The sequence below is a fragment of the Somniosus microcephalus genome, unplaced genomic scaffold, assembly GCF_052327205.1.
Source record: "Somniosus microcephalus isolate GS21.2 unplaced genomic scaffold, FLI_Smic_1.0 unresolved_chr1, whole genome shotgun sequence".
Taxonomy (NCBI): domain Eukaryota; kingdom Metazoa; phylum Chordata; class Chondrichthyes; order Squaliformes; family Somniosidae; genus Somniosus; species Somniosus microcephalus.
In genome coordinates, this window is record NW_028225179.1 from 11,694,850 (window position 1) to 11,714,008 (window position 19,159).

The following is a 19,159-nucleotide window of genomic DNA, read 5'->3' on the forward strand; positions in this document are numbered from 1 at the left end:
TGGTTCTCGACCCTTCTGTCAATGGGAACAGTTTCTCTCTACTCTGTCCAGACCCCTCATGATTTTGAACACCTGTATCAAATCTCCTCGCAACCTTCTCTGCTCTGAGGAGAACCACCCCAGTTTCTTCAGTCTATCCACATAACTGAAGTCCCTCAGCCCTTATCCCTGGAACTATTCTTGTAAATCTTTTCTGCACCCTCTCTAAGGCCTTCACATCCTTCATAAAGTGCGGTGCCCAGAATTGGACACAATACTCCAGTTGTGGCCGAACCAGTGTTTTATAAAGGTTCATTATAACCTCTTTGCTTTTGGGCTCTATGGCCTAGAAATTGGGTTTTGGCTTAGCCAGGGCTTTAGCGCTGGAAATTAGTGCCGGCGCTAAGTCCCCTGCGCGCGCCAAAAATTCAGTGGCGCCGCACCCAAACGGCTGCCGGCGCTACTGAAGGGTCTTAGCGCCTGGAAAAGGGCGCTAACTGCCGTTTCGCGCCGCAATTCCGGCGCTGCGGCACCCAATGCGGTGCGGCAGGCTGGGGAAGTGCAGGCCTCCTCCTTCCGTTAAGGAGGAGCTGCCTGCACCCGGCCGTGGCCCGCGCAAATCTGCTTAAAAATGAGCCCGGCACCTCGGACAAGTGCCGGGCTTGCATCTGTTCCGGGGGGGGGGGGGAGAGAAGTCCGGGGAGGGAGCTGCGGGCAGGCGGCCGGCGGGAAAGCGGCCGGCCACCGTGGGGCCTTTAATGCGCCGGCGCTAACTGCAGTAAGGCACCTCTGACAAAACGCTGGTTGCGGCTGCCACGGGCGAGGCGGCCGCAACTCAATTTCGGAGTTCGGGCGGGTCACCACGGCAACCGGGACGCTGCGCACACCGATGACGTCATCGGTGCCGGAGCAGCGCTACCGGAGCAACGCCGATTTAGGGCCCCAGGGAATTTTACTACTGGCCATAACTCCAGCGCAAGGCCCTCTAGCGCCTCAAATGAGGCGCTAAGGCTACTGAATTTTCAGCCGTATGTCTCTAAAGCCCAGGATCCCGTATGCTTTTTTAACCGCTTTCTCAACCTGCCCTGCCACCTTCAACGATTTGTGCATACATACCCCCAGGTCTTTCTGTTCATGCACACACTTTAGAATTGTACCCTTTAGTTTATATTGCCTCTCCTTGTTCTTCCTACCAAAATGTATCAGTTCGCACTTTCTGTGTTAAATTTCATCTCCCACGTGTCCGCCCATTCCACCAGCCTGTCTATGTCCTCTTGAAGTCTATCACTATCCTCCTCACTGTTCACTATACTTCCAAGTTTTTCGTCATCTGCATATTTTGAAACTGTGCCCTGTACACACAAGTCCAAGTCATTAATATATATATATATCAAGAAAAGCAGTGGTCCTAGTACCGACCCCTGGGGAACACCACTGTGTACCTTCCTCCAGACCAAAAAACAACCGTTCACCACTGCTCTCTGTTTTCTGTCACTTAGCCAATTCCGTATCCATGCTGCCACTGTCCCTTTTAGTCCATGGGCTTCAACTTTGCTGGCAAGCCTATTATGTGGCACTTTGTCGAACGCCTTTTGGAAATCCATGTACACCACGTTAACCGCATTGCCCTCATCAACTCTCTCTGTTACCTCATCAAAAAACTCAATCAGAATCAGAGCGGCCGGGCCCGGCGGACGTGCGGCCAGGTCCCTGGCACCAGGAAACCCAGGGTGCAGCGCCTCCCCCAGACAGGAACAACCACAACTGGATCGACACAGCAGAGCCGCCAATCCAGAGCCGGCTTGTATCAGGGCGGGCGCTGAATGCAGAAGTCAGTCACTGGCCGCCTGTGTAGGTCTTTTTGTTGCTTCAGTTTGAGCTGGAGTGGAGATGGAGGAGAAGCTGCTGGGTTTAACCCCCCAGTACTTCTGAACCCAGGAGGACCCAACAATTTCCAATGTGAGACTGTCAAGGGAGGTGGATTCTGGGGGAGATTAGGTTGTTAGACACTGTCCCTACAATGAAAAAGAGTATTGTTTTAGGAACAAGTATTTCTGTAGAGGCTTTTAATCCAGTTTACATATACAGATTTGTTTTAATTCATTCTTGGGATGTGGGCGTCGCTAGCAAGAGCAGCAAATATTGCCAATCCCCAGTTGCCCGTTGAGAAGGTGGTGGTGAGTCGCCTTCTTGAACTGCTGCAGTCCGTGTGGTAAAGGTACTCCCACAATGCTGTTGTGTAAGGAGTTCCAGGATTTTCACCCAGTGATGATGTAGCAACGGCGATATATGTCCAAGTCAGGATGGTGTGTGACTTGGAGGGGAATTTGGAGATGATGGTGCTCCCATGCACCTTCTGCCTTTGTCCTTCTAGGTGCTGGAGGTTGTGGGTTTTGGAGGTTCTGTCAAAGTTCTGGTCGAGTTGCAGATGTATAAAGTCCATCTCCTTCGACCCCTCCCACTCCCACCTCTCTCTCTCTCTCCTCCCATAGAGGCCAGAGTTGTGTGTAGGCCCAGACCAGGTGGTGGATTCCCTTCCCTGAAGGACATTAGTGAACCAGTTGGGTTTTTATGACAATCCAGCAGCTTTCATGGTCTCAATTTCACAACCTGCCTCTTTAGTGGGTTCTCTCTCACGCTCCCTGTTTTAAATTCATTTTACAGGGTATTAGAAGGGGAAGATTTGCAGACGGGAAACTCAAACCACACATCACATCAAGATCTGACAGTCACTCGATTCATCAGGAACTGAATATCATTGGCCTTTGAATATGGAAGCAAAAAGCACCGTTCACAGCGGGGAGAAACCGTACACGTGTTCTGTGTGTGGACAAGGCTTCACCCAATCCTCTGGCCTATCGAGACACAAGTGCATTCAAACCGGGGAGAGGCCATTCAGCTGCTCTGAGTGTGGGAAGGGATTCGCTCAGGCATCCATCCTGCTGACACACCAGCGAGTTCACACTGGGGAGAGGCCGTTCACCTGCTCTGAGTGTGGGAAGGGATTCACTGATCCATCCAACCTGCTGAGACACCAGCGAGTTCACTCTGATGAGAGACCTTTTAACTGCTTGGATTGTGGGAAGTGCTTTAAAACTTCCGGGGAACTGATATGCCATCAACGTGTTCACACTGACGAGAGACCGTTCAGGTGCTCTCACTGTGGGACTGGGTTCAGGCGATCATCTGAGCTCACTGTACACCAGCGCACTCACACTGGGGAGAGGCCGTTCACCTGCTCCGTGTGTGGGAAGGGATTCACTCAATCAACCCACCTGCTGAATCACCAGCGAGTTCACTCTGACGAGAGACCTTTTAAATGCTCGGACTGTGGGAAGTGCTATATAACTTCCTGGGAACTGATACGCCATCAACGTGTTCACACTGACGATAGACCTTTCAGGTGCTCTCACTGCGGGACTGGGTTCAGGCAGTCATCTGACCTCACTGTCCACCAGCGCACTCACACTGGGGAGAGACCGTTCACCTGCTCCGTGTGTGGGAAGGGATTCACTCGCTCATCCAACCTGCTGACACACCAGCGAGTTCACACTGGGGAGAGGCCGTTCACCTGCTGAGTGTGGGAAGGGATTCACTCACTCATCCCACCTGCTGAAACACCAGCGAGTTCACAAGTGACTGCAGGGGTTGGATTCTGCTGTTGCTGCTGTTAATCACATCCAGGACTGAACCATGTTCAATCTGACAGGTGGGGATTGTTTCTGCTGATGTTAATAACTCCGGGAACTGGGCTGGAGTTTAATATTCTGGATAGATGTCAAATAAACCAGCTTTGTTTTAAACACATTGTTGTAGATTTTCTTCTTTCCCTCCTGAATGTTCAGCATCACCTGGCTGGAGCTCAGAAAGGACAAACTGGGGGAGGATCATACGGCGGGAACAGAACTTCCTGGACACAGTCCTTCAGGGCCACACTGAGAGGGGCAAACGGAACTTTGGTCTTTCTCGTCTCTCTTCACTGACAGCAAAGTTGCCGTGCGGGTTAATCTTGAGGCGTGTGAGAAACATGTCCCAGCTGCTCTCTGCCATGGTTCAGAGCTCCTAGGCACGGAACAGAAGGCTCCTTTAGGAATGTACCTGTGGTAAACCACTGTTATTGTTGTTCACCGTTGTTGTTGTTGCACACTGTTGTACCTATGCATGCCTCAGCATGTCTCTGCTGGCTCCGCCCCTGGCTCCACCCACAGGCCCAGGTATAAAGGTGACTGCTCTGCAGCCCCCTGCCTTCTTGGAACCCAGTCAACCACGAGAGGCATGCTCTGTTCTTTGCTAATAAAAGCCTTTTAGTTACTCTCCTAACGCTCCGTCTTTTATGAGTAATTGATAGCGCATCAATTTTATTAGCAAAAATAAAATGTTGACAACAAACGCTGAGCAGCAGGCTGCTGCACCAAACGCTGAGCAGCAGGAGCTGCTGCGAGCCCTCAGACCAACATGCCTGGACCTAGACCCCCAAGAAGCGGGTTCGGCTACCAAATTCGCGCATTGGCTGCGTTGCTTTGAGGCCTACCTGCAAGCCTCAACTGTGACCCTGGACGAAAACAAGCTGGAAATCCTGGCCTCAAAGGTGAGCCACCAAGTTTATACAATAATCCAGGACGCGACGACCTATGCGGCGGCTATCAATCTGCTAAAAGGGCAATACGCATGCCCGGTAAATACGGTCTATGCCAGGCACCTCTTAAGATCCCGCAGACAGCAGCCCGGGGAATCGGTGGAGGCCTTCCTACGGGCACTACGGATACTCGGCCGAGACTGCGATTGCAAAGAAGTATCAGCCGCAGCACACACGGAGGGACTGATCCGAGATGCTTTCGTTGCGGGCCTAAGGTCCGACTACTCCCGGCAGAGACTGTTGGAAAAGGGAGAAATGGACCTGAGAAAGGCAGTGTCCCTCGCGCTCTCGCTCGACGCGGCCCACAGGAATATGGACGCCTTCTCCCCTAACCGCTCCGCAACGTGGACGCCACAACCTTGGGTCATGGGACCGCCACCTTCAACTGCTGCTGCGATGTCCAAGGCACAGAAATGTTATTTTTGTGGCCAGGCAAAACACCCCAGAGCACGCTGCCCAGCGAGAAACGCTACCTGCTCTGGCTGCGGGAAGAAAGGACACTATGTCAGCGTCTGCAAAGACAAAACCGCTAACACCAGCAGCGCCGCGTGCGAACCGTGGGGGCAGCCATCTTGTCTGCCATCTTGGGCTCCCCCAGCCGCATGGGGATCGGGATCATGGGCGCCGCCATTTTGTCCGCCATCCTGGACGTCTCCAACTTCAACCACGGGGGACCCGGACTCAACCACCGCCTCATCTGATGACCACATCAACTCGCTCGACCATACGCTGGCCTCCGTGACGCTGGACCAATCTCTCCCTCATCAACTGTCCAGGTCCATGATGGACATTACGGTAAACGGCCGAGCCACTACCTGCCTTTTTGACAGCGGGAGCACGGAGAGCTTTATCCACCCTGACACGGTGCGCAGTTACTCTCTCCCGGTCCTGCCGATGCGCCATCGGATCTCTTTGGCTTCCAAAGCCCAGTCAGCGGACGTTGTTGGCTACTGTGTAGTGACCCTTTCAGTACGGGGCACAGAATACAAAAATTTTAAACTCCTGGTCATGCCACATCTCTGCGCTGCCGTTCTACTGGGGTTGGATTTTCAGTGCCACCTTAAGAGTGTCACATTAGCGTACGACGGACCACTCCCCCCACTCACAGTCTGCAGCCAGCAGCTTTTAAATTGCCCGCCGCACACCATTTGCAGCCTCTCCACCCTTAAAGTCCCCCACTCCTTGTTCGCTAACCTCACCCGTGACTGTAAGCCCATCGCTACCAAAAGCAGGCGTTACAGTGCCGGGGATAGGAGCTTCATTAAATCCGAGGTAGCGAGATTCCTGAAGGAAGGGATTATTGAAAGTAGCACCAGCCCATGGTGAGCACAAGTGGTGGTAGTGAAGACTGGCGAAAAACAGCGCCTAGTTATTGACTACAGCCAGACGATCAATCGCTACACCCAGTTGGATGCATACCCACTCCCCCGCATATCTGGCATGGTCAATCAGATAGCACAATACCGGGTGTTCTCGACGATTGATCTGAAGTCGGCATACCACCAGCTCCCCATCAGGGCTGAGGACCGCCAGTACACAGCTTTTGAAGCTGACGGTCGTCTCTACCACTTCCTCAGAGTTCCCTTCAGTGTCACCAACGGGGTTTCAGTCTTCCAACGGGAGATGGACTGGATGGTTGACCAGAACGCGCTCCAGGCCACTTTCCCCTATCTAGACAACGTCACCATCTGCGGCCACGACCAGCAGGACCATGATGTTAATCTAGAGAAATTCCTCCGTACGGCCCAGCAGCTGAACCGAACATACAACAAGGACAAATGTATGTTTCGTACCACGCGCCTTGCCATTCTTGGCTGTGTAGTGGAGAACGGAGTCATCGGCCCCGACCCCGACAGGATGCGCCCCCTTATGGAGCTCCCCCTCCCCCACTGCCAAAAAGCACTGAAGAGATGCCTAGGGTTTTTCTCGTACTATGCTCAGTGGGTGCCCAACTATGCGGACAAAGCCAGACCCCTCATCAAGTCCACCTCCTTCCCCCTGACAGCAGAGGCCTGTGCAGCCTTCACTCTCATAAAAAGAGATATTGCAAGGGCCACGATGCATGCAGTGGATGAGTCCATCACTTTCCAAGTGGAGAGCGAAGCATCCGACTTTGCCCTAGCTGCAACCCTTAACCAGGCGGGGAGACCCGTGGCCTTTTTCTCAAGGACCCTCCAGGGCCCCAAGATTCGACACTCCTCTGTCGAAAAGGAGGCCCAGGCCATTGTGGAAGCTGTGCGACATTGGAGGCATTACCTGGCCGGAAAATGATTTACCCTGCTCACTGACCAGCGTTCAGTAGCTTTTATGTTTAATAATAAGCAGAGGGGCAAAATCAAGAATGACAAGATCTTGAGGTGGAGAATCGCACTCTCCACCTACAATTATGATATCTTGTACCGGCCCGGGAAACTCAATGAGCCCCCAGATGCCCTATCACGTGGTACATGCGCCAACGCGCAGGTTGATAGACTGAAGACCCTCCGCAATGACCTCTGCCACCCGGGGGTCACCAGGTTTTTTCACTTTGTCAAATCCCGTAACCTGCCCTACTCCATCGAGGAGGTCAGGACCATGACCAGGAACTGCCAAATCTGTGCCGAGTGCAAACCGCATTTTTATAGGCCAGACAGAGCAAGCCTGATCAAAGCCACGCGCCCCTTTGAACGGCTGAGCGTCAATTTTAAAGGGCCCCTCCCCTCCTCCGACCGCAATGTGTACTTCCTCAACATAATTGACGGGTACTCCCGTTTCCCGTTTGCCATCCCTTGCTCAGACATGACCAGTACCACGGTCATTAAATGTCTGAATGACCTCTTCGCCTTGTTCGGTTTCCCTAGCTATATTCATAGCGACAGGGGCTCATCCTTTATGAGCGACAAACTTCGTCAGTACCTGCTCACGAGAGGTATTGCTACAAGCAGGACCACCAGCTACAACCCCCGGGGGAATGGCCAGGTGGAAAGGGAGAATGCGACGGTCTGGAAGGCAGTCCTTTTAAACTTGAAATCTAAGGGCCTCCCGACCTCTCGCTGGCAGGAGGTCCTCCCTGCGGCGCTCCATTCCATTCGGTCACTGCTCTGTACAGCCACCAATGCCACCCCTCACGAGAGAATGTTCTCCTTCCCCAGGAAGTTCACATCGGGGATCTCGTTACCGACATGGCTGACTTCTCCAGGACCCGTCCTACTGCGGAAGCACGTGAGGTCCCATAAGATGGACCCCCTGGTCGAGAGGGTGAGCCTCCTCCATGCCAACCCTCAGTATGCTTACGTGGTGTACCCGGACGGGCGGGTGGACACAGTCTCCATACGAGACCTCGCACCTTCGGGTGCTCCCGAAACACCTCCCTCGCCACCCACCACTACCCACGCCTACCCCCAGTATGCTTACGTAGCGTACCCGGACGGGTGGGAGGACACAGCCTCCACACGAGATCTCGCACCTTCGGGTGCCCCTGAAACACTACCATTGCCATCCACCACTACCCACAACCCAACCCCGCTAGACGGCATGCCGCAGCCCCAGGACCCGTCATTGACCACCCAACCACTCAATGAGACGCCAGATTCAACGTTGGATGCTGCACCATCACCGCCGCCACCACGACGATCAGGACGGCATACAAGGCCACCTGATAGACTTACTTACACGAACCTTTAGTACATTTCACCCCACCGGACTCAATTTTAAACAAGGGGTGAATGTGGTAAACCACTGTTATTGTTGTTCACCGTTGTTGTTGTTGTTGCACACTGTTGTACCTATGCATGCCTCAACATGTCTCTGCTGGCTCCGCCCTTGGCTCCACCCACAGGCCCAGGTATAAAGGTGACTGCTCTGCAGCCCCCTGCCTTCTTGGAACCCAGTCAACCACGAGAGGCATGCTCTGTTCTTTGCTAATAAAAGCCTTTTAGTTACTCTCCTAGCTCTCCGTCTTTTATGAGTAATTGATAACGCATCAGTACCCCAGTGCTTTTTTTTAAATGGCTTTATTAACGTGTGTCGCTACTTTTAGTGATTTGTGTATCTGTATCCCTGGATCCCTCTGCTCCTCCAGCCCATTTAGACTCTTAGGGGGAAATTCGGTGGCGCCCCCTTTGGGTTGCAAACGTCACCGGGGCTAATTTTAGCCCCCTGACAAAGTTAGCGTCCCTGCGCATTAAATGCAGTGGTAGCGCCCCAAGCAGGAGGCAGGATGCTACTGGAAGCACTCCCCTCCCTCTTGAGGCGCTACCAGTGAATTTCACGGTGCTTCGTGTAACAGCGCCACGCCCGTCGGCACATAGCAACGCGTCATAGCAGACCTCCCTCCCTGATTAAAGGGGAGGGGCCTAGCACTGTGCACACCGGAGCCCTGCTGGACCACCGGGGAGCAGGGTGTCGGATCAAGAGGAGTGCCGGGCTGAGCGATCGTGGCCAACACTGATCTATAGTGAAATTCATTAACACACCACCTCACACTGATCTATAGTGAAATTCATTTGCCAATTACACCCCCATGCTGAAATTTATTAATGGCTTCTTGCATTTTGTCTTCCTCAGTATTAACTCTACCTTTTTTGGTGTTTTCGACAAACTTTGAAATTGTTCTTCTGATTCCCAAGACCAAATCGTTTATGAACAACAGTGATCCCAGCACTGATCCCTGTGGAACACCACTGTACCTGAACTCTTAAATCACTCTGCTCCTCTACTCCTTTTAAAGTTTTACATAAGAGCATAAGAATTAGGAGCAGGAGTGGGTCACACGGCCCCTCGAGCCTGCTCCGCCATTCAATAAGATCATGACTGATCATCGACCTCAACTCCACTTTCCCACCCGATCCCCATAAACTTGATTCCCCTAGAGTCCAAATATCTATCTATCTCAGCCTTGAATATACTCAAAGACTCAGCATTCACAGCCCTCTGCGGCAGAGAATTCCAAAGATTCACAACCCTCTGAGTGAAGAAATTCCTCCTTATTTCAGTCTTAAATGGCCGACCCCTTTTCCTGAGATTATGCCCATTAGTTCTAGACACTCCAGCCAGGGGTTACAACCTCTCAGCGTCTACCCTGTCAATACCCCTCAAAATCTTGTATGTTTCAACTTAAAATGTACATTTCCCCTCATTTTTCCTCCCAAAATGTATCACTTCACATATCTCTGCACTAAATTTCATCTGATCTCTACCTGTTCAATCTACTAACCCATGTAAATCACATTGAAATCACTCTTCACAATTCCCCACACTCCCTATTGTAGACTCATCTAGATATTTTGATCTTGTGCTCCATAAACCCAAGCCCAGATCATTTGTCTATATTGAGAAGAGCAATGGTCCCAACACTGACCCTGGGGGACACCACTGTTTACATCCCTCCAGTCTGAACATCCATTAACCACTACTCTCTGTCCTTTACAAAACTTCCTATCCACGCTGCCCCACTCCCTTTAATACCGCGAGCCTTAACTTGTCCTCCCACTTTTAAAGGTTTGTGTATCTGTGCCGTTTGTTTCCTACAATACAGCACTGTCAGTGACTACACTTCCAAAGTACTTCATTGGCTGTGAAGCACATTGCAACGTCCTGAGGTGGTGAAAGGTGCTATATAAATGCAAGTCTTTCTTTCTTGTAGGTTTTAGAGATATTAACATAACAAGGCTAAAATTCATTGACATCAAATGTCTTATGTAATATGCATTATGGGAAAGAGAAGTTTAGTCTGAGTTAGAAACTCAAACAGGTGTTTCACTGCAGACAGGTCACTATGGCAACACTGATAAGACATTCCATTCACTGAATCGACTGGTTGGAATCTGTAATCAGATCAGGGGAAAGAACAGGGTGTGTCTGTTATTAAACACAATGGGCCAGAAATTAGGATCGGGTGCTTGCCACGCGTGCAAGCCCCCGATGTGCACTCACCTGGCGCGCCGACATCTGAAGCCCGGGCCTGCTTGCATTTCCTGTCACTGGCCCGGTTCAGATGTCGGCATGATGTGCTTGCCTGATCCAGCAGCGTAGTTAGTGCGATGTGCCGGCTGGGATCAGGTGAGCACTCTGCAGCCAATCAGGGGAGGGGAAACTCATTCATGAGTTTGATAGTAAAGACTGTCAAACTCATGAAAAGTACGGGCGCCCAAAAGGCTAGTTTAACTTTAATTAAAATTTTAAAAAACATCCCAATAATTAAATAAACTATAAATAACTTTAAAAAAACTATTTAAAACAATTAATAACATTTTTGAAAAAAGTAATTTTTTACGAAATCGGGTCTAAAAATAAACTTACCTTACTGTAAAGTCCTTAAAAACAATGAAGCTGTGGAAAAAGTGTAATAATTTTAAATAATAGACCACTTACCTGCAAGAATCCACTCCTTACGCCTCCTTTTTTCATTTCTAAAAAGTTCAGGCCCTTGCACATGTGCAAACTTGTCAAAAAGAAGGAAGTTCAACGCGTGCGCGCAGAGTCCTGCGTGCACGCGTTGGACCTCTTAACCCCTTGGTTCGATGGAGAGGAAATGCCGGTTTCCCACGCATGCGCTGTGCATGTTGAAATCCGACACTTCCAACGGGCCCACGCATGAGTACACCATCCGTACTCACGCGTTGGGACCGGAATTACTGGCCCATTATAAGTTTAAAGCAGAGTGAGTAGTAGAATAGATTAAATTATAATGTGTGCTGTTCATACGTATAATTGTGAAACTATAAGAAATAACATAATTAACAGCAGGCATGGTAGTTTAGGGATGATGAGAACATTACTGAAGAAAAGTAACTGTTGGGAACCAGGGAATGTGTCCTTGTAAATCACAGATTAGCGAACTTCCAGCTGTCTTTTCCTTGCTTCCTGCCAAAACCCAGCAGAGAAGACAAAGAAGAGTCAGGTGCCAGAGATGGGTCACTGCAGGATATAAAAGTGAGGGGAAACTGATGTAAGGGGGCAGTCGGGACTGGAGATTAAGCTCAGGGCACCTGAGGTTCCATCCAGTGGGCTGACCTCGTGTAATGTTAGTGGGAGTGGTATGCAGACCTCCAAACAGTAATGCAGAGGTTGGGGATGGCATTAAATGGGAAATTAGAGACGCGTGCAATAAGGGCACAGCAGTTATCATGGGTGACTTTAATCTACATGTAGATTGGGCTAACCAAATTAGTAACAATACTGTGGAGGAGGAATTCCTGGAGTGTATACGGGATGGTTTCCTGGACCAATATGTCGAGGAATCAACTAGAGATCATGCCATCTTAGACTGGGTATTATGTAATGAGAAAGGATTAATTAGCAATCTTGTTGTACGAGGCCCCTTGGGTCGGAGCGATCATAATATGATCGAATTCTTCATTAAGATGGAGAATGAAGTATTTGACTCGGAGACTAGGGTCCTGAATTTAAATAAAGGAAACTATGATGGTATGAGGCTTGAGTTGGGTAGGATTGATTGGGGAATGTTACTCAAAGGGTTGATGGTGGATAGGCAATGGCAAACATTCAAAGATTGCATGGATGAACTACAGAATTTGTTCATCCCTGTTTGGCATAAAAATAAAACAAAAATGGTGACTCAACCGTGGCTAACAAGGGAAATTAGGGATAGCATAGGATCCAAGGAGAGGACTTACAAATTGGCCAGAAAAATCAGTAAACCTAAGGATTGGAAGCAGTTTAGGATTCAGCAAAAGAAGAAAAAGGGATTAATTAAGAGGGGGAAAATAGAGTATGAGAGTAAGCTTGTAGGGAACATAAAAACTGACTGTAAAAGCTTTTATAGATATGTGAAGAGAAAAAGATTGGTGAAGTCAAGCGTAGGTCCCTTGCAGTCAGAATCAGGGGAATTTATAATGGAGTAGAAATAAATGGCTCACCAATTAAATACATACTTTGGCTCTGTCTTCACAAAGGAGGCCCCAAACACCCCTTCCAGGTGAAACAGCGATTTACTTGTACTTCTTGCAATCTAATATACTGTATTCGCTGCTCACGATGTGGTCTCCTCTACAATGGGGAGACCAAACGCAGATTGGGCGACTGCTTTGCGGAACACCTCCATTCAGTCTGTACGGGTGACCCTGAGCTTCCGGTCGCCTGTCACTTTAATTCTCCGCTTCACTCCCACTCTGATCTCTCTGTCCTCGGCCTATTACATTGTTCCAATGTAGCTCAACGTAAGCTCGAGGAACAGCACCTCATCTTTCGATTGGGCACTTTGCAGCCTGCCGGACTCAACATTGAGTTCAACAATTTCAGATAATTATCCCTGCCCCCATTTTTCATGCAGTATGATTTTTGCCGCTCCCATTTGCAACATTTTATCTTTCCTGCCTCTTACAAAAGTACAGGATGTTCTTTCTATTTCTTCCTCCCCTCCTAACCGCCCCCCCCCCTCCTGTCTCTGCACCTGCTTAATATCTGTTACATCTCCAGCTTTCTCCAGTTCTGATGAAGGGTCCCAGACCTGAAACGTTAACTCTGTTTCTCTCTCCACGGATGCTGCCTGGCCTGCTGAGTATTTCCAGCATTTTCTGTTGTTATTTCAGATTTCCAGCATCTGCAGTATTTTGCAATTATATTAGTGTTTGGTTCACTGCCACCTCTCTTCGAGGAATGCCTACCTTGAAGAAGTTCTGCTCTTCCCTCCGATGGGAGTTCCGTTTATCTATTCAACCTTGTTCGTCTTCATTGCTTTCAGTTTCCCTTCTCGTTTTTGACCAGGTATCTGCCAAGACTCGGTTTCACAGCCACATCTCTTTCCTGAGTAACTGTCTCCGGTTCAGTGTTATTCCACGTGGATTCCAACTAAACTTCCACCCTTCATGTTTTGGATCCACCCAGGATTACAAATAGCTCCTCGATATTCATCGTTCTTCAAACTACTGCTCTCGCCGCATCTTGAGATCCACGCTCAACGCCATGCGCCGCCACATGAAGAACCTCGACCTCTCTCTTCAGCAACACCGACGCACTCTATTTCAATGCTGTCCGGGTCCACAGTTCCATTTCATCCTTCGACTCATCCGACGCTTCAACACAAAACTTTTTTTCTTCCTTTCTGATGTCAAGGATCGCAAGCTTCGTCAACTCGTGGACACCAACGCCCCCCCAGAACCTTCTTCCCCGTTACTTTCCCCCGATCCGATCCCTTCTTCCAATCTCACCCCCTGCCGTGTTTTCACTATCCCCTCTGACCTTCCCCTCTCTGACCCCGAACGTTCAGTCCTCAGCAAAGACCTGAGCTTCATCCCCTTACGCCCCCACCTGAATGAATTTCGAGCTCGGCACGATGCTGAGCTCTTCTTCCGTCGCCTTCATCTCCGTGCCCACTTCTCTGGCCAGGAGTCTTCCCCCCGCACGGCTGACCCTTTCTCCTGCTTTCTAAATTCTCGTTCTACTTGCACCCCTTCCTCTGGCCTTCTACCCTCTCTAGATCTTTTCATTGCTAACTGCCGACGTGACATCGGCCGTCTCCATTTCTCTGCTCCCCTCACTCACTCCAACCTAACTCCCTCTGAACTTGCAGCACTCCATTCTCTCCGATCCAACCCTAACATTATCATTAAACCTGATGATAAGGGTGGTGCTGTTGTTGTTTGGTGAACTAACCTCTACCGTGCGGAAGCTGAACGCCAACTCTCCAACACCTCCTCCTACCTCTGCCTGGACCATGACCCCACTAGCAAACATCAAGCTATTGTTTCCAAGTGTGTCACTGACCTCATCTCCTCTGGAGATCTTCCCTCCATGGCCGCCAACCTCATAGTCCCCCAACCCCGCACAGCCCACTTCTACCTCCTTCCCAAGATCCACAAACAGGACTGCCCTGGTAGACCCATCGTTTCAGCCTGTTCTTGCCCCACGGAACATATCTCTTCCTATCTCGACTCTATTTTTTCTCCCCTTGTCCAGTCTCTTCCGACCTACATTCGCGACTCTTCCGACGCCCTCTGTCACTTTAACAGTTTCCAGTTTCCTGGCCCCAACCGTCTCCTTTTCACTATGGACGTCCAATCCCTCTACACCTCCATCCCCCACCAGGACAGCCTTCGGGTGCTCCGTTTCTTCTTTGAACAGAGGCCCAACCAGTCCCCATCCACCACCACACTCCTCCGCCTGGCTGAACTTGTTCCCACATTGAACAACTTCTCCTTTGACTCCACTCACTTCCTCCAAATTAAAGGTGTTGCTATGGGAACCCGCATGGGCCCTAGCTATGCCTGCCTGTTCATGGGATATGTTGAACATTCTTTGTTCCAGTCCTACTCAGGTCCCCTCCCTCACCTCTTTTTCCAGTACATCGATGACTGTATTGGTGCCGTTTCCTGCTCTCGCCCTGAACTAGATAAGTTCATTCACTTTACTTCCAATTTCCACCCTTCCCTCACCTTCACATGGTCCATCTCCGACTCTTCCCTTACCTTCCTTGACTTCTCCGTCTCCATTTTTGGCGATCGGCTTTCAACAAACATCCACTACAAGCCCACCGACTCCCACAGCTACCTGGACTACACTTCCTCCCATCCCGCTTCCTGTAAGGACTCTATTCCATTCTCCCAGTTTCTCTGTCTCCGCCGCATCTGTTCTGACGATGCCACCTTCCATACTAGTGCCTCTGACATGTCTTCCTTTTTCCTCAACCGAGGATTCCCCTCTACCATGGTTGACACGGCCCTTGACCGTGTCCGTTCTATTTCCTGCACTTCTGCTCTCACCCCTGCCCCACCCTCCCAGAACCACGATAGGGTTCCCCTTGCCCTCACCTTTCACCCCACCAGCCTCCACATTCAATGGATCATCCTCCGCCATTTCTGCCACCTCCAACGTGATCCCACCACCAAACACATCTCCCCCTCACCTCCCCTTTCAGCATTCCGAAGGGACCACTCCCTCTGCGACACTCTGGTCCACTCCTCAATCACCCCCAACACCCCTTCTCCTTCACCTGGCACCTTCCCATGCAAGTGCAGGAGATGCAAAACATGCCCTTTTACCTCCTCCCTTCCCACTGTCCAGGGCCCCAAACACCCCTCCAGGTGAAACAGCGATTTACTTGTACTTCTTGCAATTTAATATACTGTATTTCCTGCTCACGATGTGGTCTCCTCTACATTGGGAAGACCAAACGCAGATCGGGCGACCGCTTTGCGGAACATCTCCGTTCAGTCCGTACGGGTGACCCTGAGCTTCCGGTCGCCTGTCACTTTAATTCACCGCTTCACTCCCACTCTGATCTCTCTGTCCTCGGGCTATTGCATTGTTCCAATGAAGCTCAATGTAAGCTCGAGGAACAGCACCTCATCTTTCGATTGGGCACTTTGCAGCCTGCCGGACTCAACATTGCGTTCAACAATTTCAGATAATAATCCCTGCCCCCATTTTTCATGCAGTATTTTTTTTGCCATTCCCATTTGCAACATGTTATCTTTCCTGCCTCTTACAAAAGTACAGGATGTTCTTTCTATTTCTTCCTCCCCTCCTAACCGCCCCCCCCCCCCCTCCGCTGTCTCTGCACCTGCTTAATATCTGTTACATCTCCAGCTTTTTCCAGTTCTGAGGAAGGGTCCCAGACCTGAAACGTTAACTCTGTTTCTCTCTCCACAGATGCTGCCTGGCCTGCTGAGTATTTCCAGCATTTTCTGTTGTTATTTCAGATTTTCAGCATCTGCAGTATTTTGCAATTATATTAGTGTTTGGTTCACTGCCACCTCTCTTCTAGGAATGCCTACCTTGAAGAAGTTCTGCTCTTCCCTCCGACGGGAGTTCCGTTTAACTATTCAACCTTGTTCATCTTCATTGCTTTCAGTTTCCCTTCTCATTTTTGACCAGGTATCTGCCAAGACTCGGTTTCACAGCCACATCTCTTTCCTCAGTAACTGTCTCCGGTTCAGAGTTATTCCACGTGGATTCCAACTAAACTTCCACCCTTCATGTTTCGGATCCACCCAGGATTACAAATATCTCCTCGATATTCATCGTTCTTCAAACTACTGCTCTCGCCGCATCTTGAGATCCACGCTCAACGCCATGCGCCGCCACATGAACAACCTCGACCTCTCTCTTCAGCAACACCGGCGCACTCTATTTCAATGCTGTCTGGGTCCACAGTTCCATTTCATCCTTCGACTCATCCAACGCTTCAACACAAAACTTTTTTTCTTCCTTTCTGATGTCAAGGATCGCAAGCTTCGTCAACTCGTGGACACCAACGCCCCCCCAGAACCTTCTTCCCCGTTACTTTCCCCCGATCCGATCCCTTCTTCCAATCTCACCCCCTGCCGTGTTTTCACTATCCCCTCTGACCTTCCCCTCTCTGACCCCGAACGTTCAGTCCTCAGCAAAGGCCTGAGCTTCATCCCCTTACGCCCCCATCTGAATGAATTTCGAGCTCGGCACGATGCTGAGCTCTTCTTCCGTCGCCTTCATCTCCGTGCCCACTTCTTTGGCCAGGAGTCTTCCCCCCGCACGGCTGACCCTTTCTCCCACTTTCTAAATTCTCGTCCTCCTTGGACCCCTCCCTCTGGCCTTCTACCCTCTCTAGATCTTTTCATTGCTAACTGCCGACGTGACATCGGCCGTCTCCATTTCTCTGCTCCCCTCACTCACTCCAACCTACCTCCCTCTGAACTTGCAGCACTCCATTCTCTCCGATCCAACCCTAACATTATCATTAAACCTGCTGATAAGGGTGGTGCTGTTGTTGTTTGGCGAACCAACCTCTACCGTGCGGAAGCTGAACACCAACTCTCCAACACCTCCTCCTACCTCCGCCTGGACCATGACCCCACTAGCAATCATCACGCCATTGTTTCCAAACTGTCACTGACCTCATCTCCTCTGGAGATCTTCCCTCCATGGCCGCCAACCTCATAGTCCCCCAACCCTGCACAGCCAGCTTCTACCTCCGTCCCAAGATCCACAAACAGGACTGCCCTGGTAGACCCATCGTTTCAGCCTGTTCTTGCCCCACGAAACTTATCTCTTCCTATCTCGACTCTATTTTTTCTCCCCTTGTCCAGTCTCTTCCCACCTACATTCACGACTCTTCCGACGCCCTCTGTCACTTTAACAGTTTCCAGTTTCCTGGCCCCAACCGCCTCCTTTTCACTATGGACGTCCAATCCCTCTACACCTCCATCCCCCACCAGGACGGCCTTCGGGCACTCCGTTTCTTCCTTGAACAGAGGCCCAACCAGTCCCCATCCACCACCACCCTCCTCCACCTGGCCGAACTTGTTCTCACATTGAACAACTTCTCCTTTGACTCCACTCACTTCCTCCAAATTAAAGGTGTTGCTATGGGAACCTGCTTGGGCCCTAGCTATGCCTGCCTGTTCATGGGATATGTTGAACATTCTTTGTTCCAGTCCTACTCAGATCCCCTCCCTCACCTCTTTCTCCGGTACACCGATGACTGTATTGGTGCCGTTTCCTGCTCTCGCCCTGAACTAGATAAGTTCATTCACTTTACTTCCAATTTCCACCCTTCCCTCACCTTCACATGGTCCATCTCCGACTCTTCCCTTCCCTTCCTTGACTTCCCCGTCTCCATTTCTGGTGATCGGCTTTCAACAAACATCCACTACAAGGCCACCGACTCCCACAGCTACCTGGACTACACTTCCTCCCACCCCGCTTCCTGTAAGGACTCTATTCCATTCTCCCAGTTTCTCTGTCTCTGCCGCCTCTGTTCTGATGATGCCACCTTCCATACTAGTGCCTCTGACATGTCTTCCTTTTTCCTCAACCGAGGATTCCCCTCTACCGTGGTTGGCACGGCCCTTGACCGTGTCCATTCCATTTCCTGCACTTCTGCTCTCACCCCTCCCTCCCAGAACCATGATAGGGTTCCCCTTGTCCTCACCTTTCACCCCACCAACCTCCACATTCAACGGATCATCCTCCGCCATTTCCGCCACCTCCAACGTGATCCCACCACCAAACACATCTTCCCCTCACCTCCCCTTTCAGCATTCCAAAGGGACCGCTCCCTCCGCGACACCCTGGTCCACTCCTCTATCACCCCCAACAGCCCTTCTCCTTCACCTGGCACCTTCCCGTGCAAGCGCAGGAGATGCAACACCTGCCCTTTTACCTCCTCCCTTCCCACTGTCCAGGGCCCCAAACACCCCTTCCAGGTGAAACAGTGATTTACTTGTACTTCTTGCAATCTAATATACTGTGTTCGCTGCTCACGATGTGGTCTCCTCTACATTGGGAAGACCAAACGCAGATCGGGCGACCGCTTTGCTGAACACCTCCATTCAGTCCGTAAGGGTGACCCTGAGCTTCCGGTCACCTGTCACTTTAATTCACCGCTTCACTCCCACTCTGATCTCTCTGTCCTCGGCCTATTACATTGTTCCAATGAAGCTCAACGTAAGCTCGAGGAACAGCACCTCATCTTTCGATTGGGCACTTTGCAGCCTGCCGGACTCAAAATTGCGTTCAACAATTTCAGATAATAATCCCTGCACCCATTTTTCATGCAGTATGATTTTTGCCATTCCCATTTGCAACATTTTATCTTTCCTGCCTCTTACAAAAGTACAGGATGTT

At 50.5% G+C, this 19,159-nt stretch overlaps 1 pseudogene across 1 annotated transcript in view; it reads left to right on the forward strand.

Annotated features, from left to right (window-relative positions):
* The window catches only part of LOC147093439 (uncharacterized), a 135,845-nt pseudogene that overhangs the window by 51,049 nt on the left and 65,637 nt on the right, over positions 1–19,159 (forward strand). Inside the window, exon 6 of the transcript XR_015074707.1 lies at positions 2,868–3,541. The product of XR_015074707.1 is annotated as an uncharacterized LOC147093439 (transcript). The remainder of the gene's footprint in view (positions 1–2,867; positions 3,542–19,159) is intronic.